Source organism: Solanum stenotomum, chromosome 7, assembly GCF_019186545.1.
Source record: "Solanum stenotomum isolate F172 chromosome 7, ASM1918654v1, whole genome shotgun sequence".
Taxonomy (NCBI): domain Eukaryota; kingdom Viridiplantae; phylum Streptophyta; class Magnoliopsida; order Solanales; family Solanaceae; genus Solanum; species Solanum stenotomum.
In genome coordinates this window covers 43,886,333-43,897,616 of record NC_064288.1, presented here as the reverse complement: position 1 = coordinate 43,897,616, position 11,284 = coordinate 43,886,333, and the positions used below count along the sequence as shown (strand labels likewise).

Genomic DNA, 11,284 nt, shown 5'->3' with positions numbered 1-11,284 from the left:
GGTAGTCATTATGATGAGATTAGCAAATAATTTATGAATAATTAGAGGTAATCGCTGAAACCATTGCTCAAATGGAGTTACGTGCTTTAATTAATGAATCCCCATGCTCTATTTTGGATTCTAAGTTACATTTTTTGAGCTAAAGTAATTCAAAAATTTATATTGAGGTATTATGCCTAAAAAAAGAAGAAGAAAGAATCACTCACAAGCACCGAGTAGCACTGACGTGGGCGAAATGGGAGCTTCCTAAACTTTGAAAACGGGGTTGTGGGTGAGCAATACAAGCATTGTGCAGATAGAAAGTTGAAAAAAAGGGAGAGAAAAAGAGGAACCTTTGGTCTTTTCTTTTGTCTACATGATAAGGTTAGTGGACACTTTTAGGATCAGATAGTGACCTCAAATCTTTCTGCTTTGTGACTATTCTATTGTTTGATTCCCATAACTTATATGTTTGAATGAAACAACATACCGAGTGTAAACTCACAAGTGGGGTCTGCAGAGGATAGTGTGTATACAGAGGTGAAGATAGAGAGATCCTCGGCAATGCTCTATGTTGAATGTATAAACCAGAAAGTAATGTAATAAAAAGTTTACTTAAGTATGTTTATTGAAAAGCGAAAAGTGACAAACTAAAAGTAAAAGTAGATCTGGCTGATAGAGACTAGAGAATAGAGAGCACTAGGCAGATTGTGGACTAAGCTAAAACACTATGTTATGAAATAAACTTTTATTTTCTTTTACTTTGAGAAATTAAAAAACTTGTGGAGGGACATCATGGCTTATGTTGCTATTACTTGTCTTATGAACACCATACAACAATCAATTCAACTTACTGGATGCAATTTGCAATCATCCTATAAAACGCTTCAATCTTTGAGAGCTATCGTGGAGTTCCCTTGCAGTTCAGTAATATTAGGCGATAATGAGGCATTAACAAGGTTGGAGGCACAAATTACAAGGTTAACATACACAACAGAAGATATAGTTGACTTGGAATCAAGAAATGTTTTCTTAGCAAAAAACCAAATTTCACGAAGAATAGCTATTTGGAAACTTCGTTTCCTCTTGAAACAAGCAGTACACCGCGTTGATTCCTCCATGAAGCAGTGGATAGGAATGATAATCAGGTACACCAACAGCAAAGATCTGACAGCACGAAATTTGACTCTCGTGGGTACCTCTCAACATGCCTTGGAGACTGAGAATATGATGGTTGGCCATGAAAACGAATTCGAGATGATACAGGATCAACTTACCAGAGGAGAGAGTGAAGTAGAAATTGTCTCAATTGTAGGTATGGGGGCATTGGTAAGACAACTTTGGCAACCAAATTTTAAAATGACTCACTCATTATGTCTCGCTTTGACATTCGTGCAAAAGCTACTGTATCACAAGAGTATCGTGCCAGTAATGTACTACTAGGCATTCTTTCTTCTATAAGTGGAAAGACTGATGAATTTCATGAGCAGCAAGATGATGGGCAACTAGCAGACAAACTGCAGAAGCTTCTAAAAGGTAAGAGATACTTGGTAGTCATTGTTAGTGAAAACTTACAAGATAACAAAAATATAAGATTACAATTGAAAATAAAAATGAAGAAATAAATCTCTTCAGGTTGAGGCACGGATATATTGCTCTCTTTAAGGAGATTCAAGCCCACTGCAGCAAATGTTTTTCACCGGTCCAGCAATAGTCCTCTTTGACTTGTCCCCTTCAGGATACAACAACCTTCACAATATATAACTCAACAACTCTGGACAAGAGTTGAGTCCAAAACTCCAAAAAAAAACACATTCCTTCAACTAATAAGAACTCTCTTTTTTGACTAACTTTTCCACTCTATATTTCCTTGTGTGTTGTGTCTACCAAACCAAATAAAGACCACCACTATTTATACTAGAAGAAGTCTTCCTAGCAATGAATAAGAAGATAAATGGTTTAATAAATAGTGAAGATAATGACCTTAGGAGTTACATATGTTACAAAGAATAATGGAAGAATAAAGAATGAGATAATGGAGAAATAATATGGAGAAGTAATGGCCAAGATGCCACTACCGATGCTGCAAGAAATGATCATAACATCAACACTTACTCCGAATGGAGTAATGCTCGAAATAACTGCCCAACGGTTAAGACAAAAGAATTATCCACCAACGGACAACTTACAGCAAATGCAATACTTTGACTCCAAACATTTCAAGCAAATTAATATACAAAGATATTAATATTAAAATGCTGACCAACAATCCCCCACTCATTTTAATATTATATAATAGAGTATATCAGCTGAAGGAAGACTATCATGCATAATGAAGGTGTGCTCTGCATTGAACCTCCACTTAGTGAAACAGTAACTTTTACTCTAGAGTTGTAGTGGTCTCAGACTTGAACTATGACTGCTTGAGGGAAATAAAATATCACTGTCCAAACATAATAATCAAGGTGTTGACATGAGCTTTATAGCCAACACGTTATGGTCTTGTGCTATCCCGATTTCATGAGTGCATTTGAGAATAAGCCCAATTCTCATAGGAAGCGACCTACTTCCACACATCACATAGGTGAAATCTGTCAAGAGTGCTCCTGTAAGGTTAACACCCCACCCATACAGGCTACAGTTATTCATTACGAGTTTTATCAACTCAACCTTCACAAACTATAGGAAACAATGCACTCATATCATAGGGAGGGAATAAAAAGATAGTGCATTTTTTTCACAACAAGTCATCATATGATTATCCCTTTGAACCTGGTTATAGGATCTCTAGTCCCCAAGTTAGGTTTCCTCATATATGACTCAAGGATTTATAGGCTTCAATCCCATCCCCCTCGATGTGCTCCAGACCTTTTCTCTTGTTAAGGCCTTAGTAAGAGGATCTGCAAGATTATCACAAGATTTGACATAATCAACATTAATGGTACCATTTGTCAAATATGATCTTACATTACTGTGTTTCCTCCTTATAGGTCTGGATTTATAGTTGTAATAACGGTTTTGAACTCTACCAATTGCAGTGGTGCTATCACAATGAATTAAAATAGGAGGAATTGATTTTTCAAAATAAGATATTTGAAATAACAAATCTCTTAACCAATTCGCTTCCTCACTAGCTGAAGCTAAAGCAATTAGTTCAGCCTCCATGGTAGAGTTAACAATAATAGTTTGTTTTTTTTTTTTTTATCTCCAACAAACAACACCACCACCTAAAGTAAAGATATAACCAGTGGTAGAACAGGAATCACCTGATAAAGTGTTCTAATCTGCATCACAAAAGCCTTCAAGTACAGCAGGATATTTTTTATAGAACAAACCACAATTTTTTGTTCGAATTAAATAGCTTATAACTCTTGTTATAGCATGTCAATGTTCATTACTTGGCTTGCTTGTAAATCTGCCAAGTACTCCTACTGCATATGCAATATCAGGCTTAGTGTAATCAGTCACATACCTCAAACTTTTGATTATGCTAGCATATTCCTTTTGATTTATTACATCATTTTCACTTTCAACAGGAAATAAATGAACACTTGAATCAAAAGGAGTTGCAACATGTTTGCAATCAAGAAAGTTATATTTTTTCAAAATTTTCTCAACATAATGTGACTGGTCAAGGAAAATTTCATCACATGTTCTTGTTATTTTTATTCCAAGAATAACATTTGCCTCACCAAGATCTTTTATATCAAAATGGCTTCTAAGAATATTCTTAGCTTCATCAATAGCATTCATGTTAGAGCCAAAGATCAACAAATCATCAACATATACGCAAATAATCACATGTGAATTATTCCAAGACTTATGATATATGCACTTATCACACTCATTTGTTTTAAAATCATTTTCAATCATGCAGGAATCAAACTTTTCATGCCATTGCTTTGGTGCATGTTTCAAGCCATATAGGGATTTAGTAAATTTACATACTTTGCTTTCTTGGTCTGCTTCAACAAAAGACTCGGGTTGTTCCATATAAATTTCCTCATTTAGGTCTCCATTTAAAAAAAACAGTTTTTACATCCATTTGATGAATTTGCAAATAAAAAATTGCTACCATAGCAATTAAAAGTCTTATGGATGTAATTCTTGTTGCCGGTGAAAAAGTATCAAAAAATTCTAGGCCTTCTAGTTGTTTAAAACCTTTTGCAACTAGTCTAGCCTTGTATTTATCAATAGATCCATCCGGTTTCAACTTTTTTCTTAAGACCCATTTGCAACCAATAGTTTTACAACCCGGTGGTAAATCAACTAACTTCCAAGTTTTATTAGAAATCAGTGATTTCATTTCATCATTTCCTCTTTCCAAAAAATAGAATCATGTGAAGATAATGCTTCTTTCAAAGTGAGAGGGTCATCTCCAACATTAAACACATAAAAATCTGGACCAAAATCGTTTTCTACTCTAGTTCTTTTACTTCTTCTTAACTCAAAATCATTAATTTCTTTATTTTTTAAAGTAGAAATAGAAGAATTAGGTAGTGACAAAATATTTTGTTCAATCCTTTGACCCCCACTATTTTTAGAATCAAAAGGAAATTTATTCTCATGAAAAATAGCATCACCCGATTCTATCACAATATTATCTTCAAGATTAAAAAATCTATAGGCTGTACTATTTGAAGCATAACCAAGAAAAGCACAAGTACTATCTTTCTTACCCAACTTTGTAATCTTGGGATCCATTAGCCTCACAAAGGCTAGACAACCCCAAACTCTTAGATATCCCAAACTTGGCTTGTAACCTTTCCACAATTCAAAAGGTGTCATTTTAGACTTTTTATGAGGCACACGATTCAACACATAACAAGTAGTTAAAATAGCTTCACCCCAAAAATTTAAAGGTGCATGTGACTCAATAAACATGACATTAGTCAATTCAACCAAAGTTCTATTTTTCCTTTCCGCTACTCCATTAGATGAAGGAGAATAAGGAGGAGTATTTCATGAATTATTCCCAATGATCTAACAAAAGAATTAAACTCATATTCACGGCCTCTATCACTTCTAATTCTTTTTATTTTTCTTCCAAACTGATTTTCAACTTCATGGAGATAAACTTTAAAGTTTTCAAAAGTATCACTTTTATTTTTCATCAAGTAAACATATGTAAACTTAGAAAAATCATCAATGAAAGTGATAAAATATCTATTATCTCCACGAGTTAAAATTTCACCAAGTTCACAAATATCAGTATGAACTAATTCTAACAAATCAATTTTTCTTTCAACTTGAAAATGAGGCCTTTTAGTGATTTTGGCTTTACTACAAGCCTCACACTTTTCAAAATTCTTTTTAACCATTGGGATTAATCCTAAACTACTCATGATTCCAATATAACGATCATTAATACGACACAAATGAGCATACCAAAAATTAGTAGAAGAAAGCATATAAACAGAAGTAGAAACTTTATTCATTTCAACATTCAGTTTGAACATCCCATCACATGCATACCCCTTTCCCACAAAAATACCCTTATTCACTATTACATATTGATCAGATTCAATAATCTGTTTAAAGCCTGCTTTATTAAGAAGAAAACTAGACATCAAATTTTTCCTCATAGAAGGAGTATAAAGTACATCTTTCAAAGTTAATACCCTTCCAGAAGTAAAACACAATTCGACATCTCCCTTTCCAAGTACTTGAGTAGTGTGAGCATCACCAAACATGATGGTTTTGGGCTCCTCAAAATGAGTATATTTTTTAAACCAGTCTTTGTCATAACAGACATGACGATTTGCACCAGAATCAGCCCACCATCCATCAACATTCTCAACCATGTTTATGTCGGTACTCACCGCCACAAAAAGTTCTTCGATAACGTTTGCCTGAGGGTTAGGACCATGTTTCCGGAATCTGTAAAATCGAGCAATATGCCCACTCTTGCCACAAACAAAGCACGGTCCCTTGTCTTGAGCTTGTTGATTTTGTGCTTGGTTATTTTCACCATTATTTTTCTTGGGAGGTCTACTATTATTTTTCTTGAACTTTTTCTTCTTAGGCTTCAAAGAAGTATTTTTGTGAGTTTTGGGAGTAGAATTATTTGAAGTAATTAAATTTATCTTCGTTGTGATATTGCTCTCTTCTGTTTGTAAAAGTGCATCTTGGCCCCTAGCCTCTTCTTCCATGCGAATTTTCATTATCAAGGTTTTAAGGGAGGTTTCCTTTTGTTTGTGGCGCATAGTTTTTTGAAATTCCTTCCAAGAAGGTGGAAGTTTATCTACTATGCCACAAACAATAAGGTTATCTCTAATTTTTACCTCCTCGGACCTTAGCTCTCTAACAATCATTATAAAGTCTTGAGCTTGGTCTACCACTGATTTATTGTCCACCATTTGGAAATGAAAAAATCTACTAGCTGCATATTTTTTCGCTCCAGCCTCTTTGGTATCATATGTACTCTGCAATGCTTTCTAAATTTTCTTTGCACTAGAGTAAGTTCTATCATAAAACTTATCAAATAGACAATTAAGAATATAATACCGACACTTATAGGAATCACCATCGTACTTTTCCACTTTCTCTAGATGAGAAATAGTTTCATCATCATTCATAGAGGTGATGTCTACTTTATTAGGATTCTTCTCAGTTAACACATAAGAAACATTGAGAAGACTTAAGTAGAAAAATATTTTACCCTTCCATCTCTTAAAATGGTTACCATTGAACTGAAATGGCTTGTTAAGGTCTCTCATCTTGACATCCGCGATTTTTTCAACTGTAGTCATTATGAATCTCCTTAAAATTGTTAATGAAAACTTTCAAGATAACAAAAATACAAGATTACAATTGAAAATAAAAATGAAAAAATAAATCTTTTTAGGCTGAAATACGGATATCTCGCTCTCTTTAAGGAGATTCAAGCCCATTGCAGCAAATGATTTTCATTGGTCCAGCAGTAGTCCTCTTTGACTTGTCCCCTCCAGGATACAACAACCTTCACAATATATAACTCAACAACTCTGGACAAGAGTTGAGTCCAAAGCTCCACAAAAAAAAACACCTTCCTTCAACTAATAAGAACTCTCTTTTTTGACTAACTTTTCCACTCGATATTTCCTTGTGTGTTGTGTCTACCAAACCAAATAAAGACCACCACTATTTATACTAGAAGAAGTCTTCCTAGCAATGAATAAGAAGATAAATGGTGTAGTAAATAATGAAGATAATGGCCTTAGGAGTTACATATGTTACATAGGGTACAAAGAATAATGGAGGAATAAAGAATGAGATAATGGAGAAATAATATGGAGAAGTAATGGCCAAGATGCCACTACCGATGCTGCAAGAAATGATCATAACATCAGTACTTACTTTGAATGGAGTAATGCTCGAAATAACTGCCCAACGGTTAAGACAAAAGAATTATCCACCAACGGACAACTTACAACAAATGCAATACTTTGACTCCAAACATTTCAAGCAAATTAATATACAAAAATATCAATATTAAAATGCTGACCAACAGTCATTGATGACATATGGACAATCGGAGCTTGGGAAGATATAAAATCATGTTTCCCAGACTGTAACTGTGGAAGCCGAATACTCCTGACTATTCGGAATGTAGAAGTGGCTGGATATGCTAGCTCAGGTAAGCCTCCTTATCACATTGCCTCATGAATTTTGACGAAAGTTGGAATTTACTTCACAGAAAGGTCTTTGAGAAAGAATGTTCTTCTCCTGAATTTGAAAAATTTGGGAAACAAATTGCATTTAAATGCGGAGGATTACCTCTAGCAATTACTGTGATTGCTGGACTTCTCTCCAAAATCGGTAAAACATTGGATGAGTGGCAAAGTGTTTTGGAGAATATAAGTTCAGTGGTAAGAACAAATCTTGAATCCCAATGCATGAGAGTGTTGGCTTTGAGTTACCATCACTTGCCTTCTCACCTAAAACTGTGCTTTCTATATTTTGCAATTTTCCCGGAGGATGAACTGATTTTTGTAGATAAGATTGTGGAGTTATGGGCTGTAGAGGGATTTTTGAAGGTAGAAGAAATGAAAACCATAAAAGAGGTGGCAGAAACATGTCTACACGAACTTATAGATAGAAATTTAATTTCCATCAACAATTATAGCTTTGATGGAAAAATCAAGAGTTGTGGAATGCATGATGTGACCTGTGAGCTTTGCTTGAGGGAATCTCGTAACATAAAATTTGTGAATATTCTCAGGGAAAAGAATGATCAAATTCCAAATATGGAATCCATGCATTTTTCCTCTATGAGTCGAGTTCGGATCAGTAGCCAATATGTCATCTTCAAGCATACTATTGAGAAAATATTGGATACGTATCCTATTAATGAGTTCCGCTCTCTTATTTGTTTTTGAGCTCACTGGTTCATGCCAAAATCAGGAGTCAATACCTCAGATGGTCACTCAACTATGCACTATTTTCTCAGAAAGTCATTCAACTTTGGTTTTTAACTCAAAAATCACTCAACTATGAGTTTTTTTCTCAAAAAGTCACTCAACTTTGGTTTTCTTTCAAAAGTCACTCAACTATGAGTGTTTCACTTACAAAGTCACTCAACTATGAATGTTTTACTTACAAAGTCACTCAATCTATTTAATTAATTTTTTTCATTAAACTTACAAACATGAAAATTTTATTTCTTACTAAAATTTTAAAAAATAAAAAGATATTCATTTAAATCATTTAATAACTCAATCCGCTAAAAATATATTATATTACCTTTTATTTTACTCCTTTTCTCCAATTGTGTGTGAATATAGCGATCTCCATGTATTGTTCATAAAATATAGAAATTACAAAATTAATTTTTTAGTAAATTCAAAATTTTAGTAACAACGATACATAATGAAGGAACAAAAAGAAGTGATTAAAAAAACTGACTTGAATTTGTTACTAATGTTTCTCCTACCGTTAAGTTAATTAAGATTTGGTCTTTACATGTTTTTTTTTTTTTTTTTTGTAAAATGGTCTTTACATGTTGTTGATTTTAGAGTGCTATAGTTTAATTAATTAATTGGTTTAAATGAATATCCTTTTATTTTAAAAAAAAAATTGGTTAGAAATAAAAAATTCATGTTAGTAAATTCAGTTGAAAAAAATAATTAAATCATTAAAATAATGCATTTCTAATGGATCGGGTTATTAAATGGTTTAAGAATATCTTTTTGTTTTTTATAATTTTAGTTAGAAATAAAAATTTCATGTTTGTAAGTTTTAATGAAAAAAATCAATTAAATAGACTGAATGACTTTGTAAGTGAAACACTCATAGTTTAGTGACTTTGTAAGTGAAACACTCATAGTTAAGTGACTTTTGAGTTAAAAATCAAAGTTGAGTGACTTTCTGAGAAAAAAACTCATAGTTGAGTGGCTTTCTGAGAAAAAAACTCATAGTTGAGTGACTTTCTGAGAAAAGAACTCATAGTTGAGTGACTTTCTGAGAAAATAATGCATAGTTGAGTGACCATATGAGATATTACTCCCCAAAATTTCCTTTCAAGCTAGTAAGAGTACTAGATCTTACTTTAGTAAGATGTAATACTTTCCCCTGTTTGATACTCGATTTAATTCACTTGAGGTACCTAGCTTTGACTCTTTCTCCTAGCTTAGATATCCGTCAAGAAGAAGAGGTCTTCTCATCAATAGACATTCCTCCATCAATATCTAACCTATGTTATTTGCAAACTTTTATAATTTCGCATGACCGGGCCATGGAATGTCCTTTTGTATTACCATCAAAAATGTTGATAATGTCGCAATTGAGGCAACTACGTTTGGACTGGAATTACTTGCGGAATCATGAGCCTACAGAGAAAAGTACTTTGGTTTTGAAAAATTTGGAATGTCTGTTTGGGTGGAATCCTTAGTATTGTACTAGTTCTGACTTAAGACTATTTCCTAAGTTAAAGAAGTTGCAAATATGTGGTGTCCAAGAAGACTTTTGTAGTCGCAAGGACCTGTATGATTTTCGATACTTAGATCAGCTCGAGGAACTGGAATTTCGTCTTAGTTATACACTTGCTTCTTGCTTTCTAGAAAGCATAACACCTTCAAGTCCTCTGAGGTTTCAGAGAGAAGCGCGACATTGTGGATATCCTGTTCCACCTTTGCTCCTATCTCCTCTGAATGCTTTTCCACAAAACCTTAAGAAATTAATTTTTAGTGGACATTTCTTCATGCCATGGAAGGATTTCAGCATTGTTGGTAAATTGCCCAAACTCGAGTCCCTTAAACTATCATATACTTTCTTCATAGACGGGGAGTGGGAAGTATCTGGGGAAGGATATTTCCTTACTTGAACTTTGTGCTACTCGAATATTTAAACATTAGGTACTGGAGAGCCAGTAGTGATCACTTTCCGTGCCTTGAACGACTATTTCTTGAAGGTTGCTTGTGTTTGGATTCCATCCCTCAAGATTTTGCAGATATAACCACATTTGCACTAATTGATACATGTCGTTGTGCACAATCTGTTGGGAATTCCGCCAAGCAGATTCAACAGGACATGGAAGACAACTATGCAAGTTCTATTGAGGTCCATATCCGTTAAGCTTGTAAGACATCTTCGATCTTGATTCTACATCTAAGGCTTATTTTATCTGTCAGATTCTCGAATTTCATTTTTGTCCTTTATTTGTCTGCAGGACAAAACATATCAAAACAGATCATCTAGTTCTTTGAAAGAAACACTGATTCAGAGTTCACCTGTTCGAGAGGCCATCTTGTTCCTTCTTGTTTCATTCTAGCTTTTTTGGAATAGGATGAGTTCAGATAGATTTTGTTTTTTGATAGCAAACTTACCACTAGACAGAGCGTCTAGCGGCCTTTTATTGAAAAAAAAAATATATCAATAGGGATAATACAAGCAAGAGGGGCTAGGTCTTACCTTACTATTCCTAATGAGATAACGTCTCTACTAATTAACAAGCATGGAGAAAATAAGAACTAGAGAAAACTAGGTATTCATGATCATCACTGAGTTTATAATCCTCACTATGATGATATTACAAATGAGGATGCTTAAGTAATGCAAGAATATAAAAGCCAAGAATAAAGATGAGTTATCCAACTCAAACTTCATTTGATATATGTATGAACTAAAAAAGATAGTTTGCCCGTCTAAAGTCTTATCTTCTTCTTCAAATTTGTCCACAAATGATTGATAGTTCATCACTTCTTGTTGGATTTGTTGGATCTTGACAAAGTTGTTGACAGTACTGTCATATGATTTTGCTTTGCCAGACGCATCGGTAGGTGCCTTGGAACAAATTCCTCACTCACCTTACCATCCCAACTATGTT

General features: G+C 34.0%; 1 pseudogene; it reads left to right on the top strand.

Moving 5' to 3' along the window:
• Positions 1-774: 774 nt before the first annotated feature.
• Positions 775-10,729, top strand: LOC125869927 (putative late blight resistance protein homolog R1B-16; annotated as a pseudogene).
• Positions 10,730-11,284: the final 555 nt, after the last annotated feature.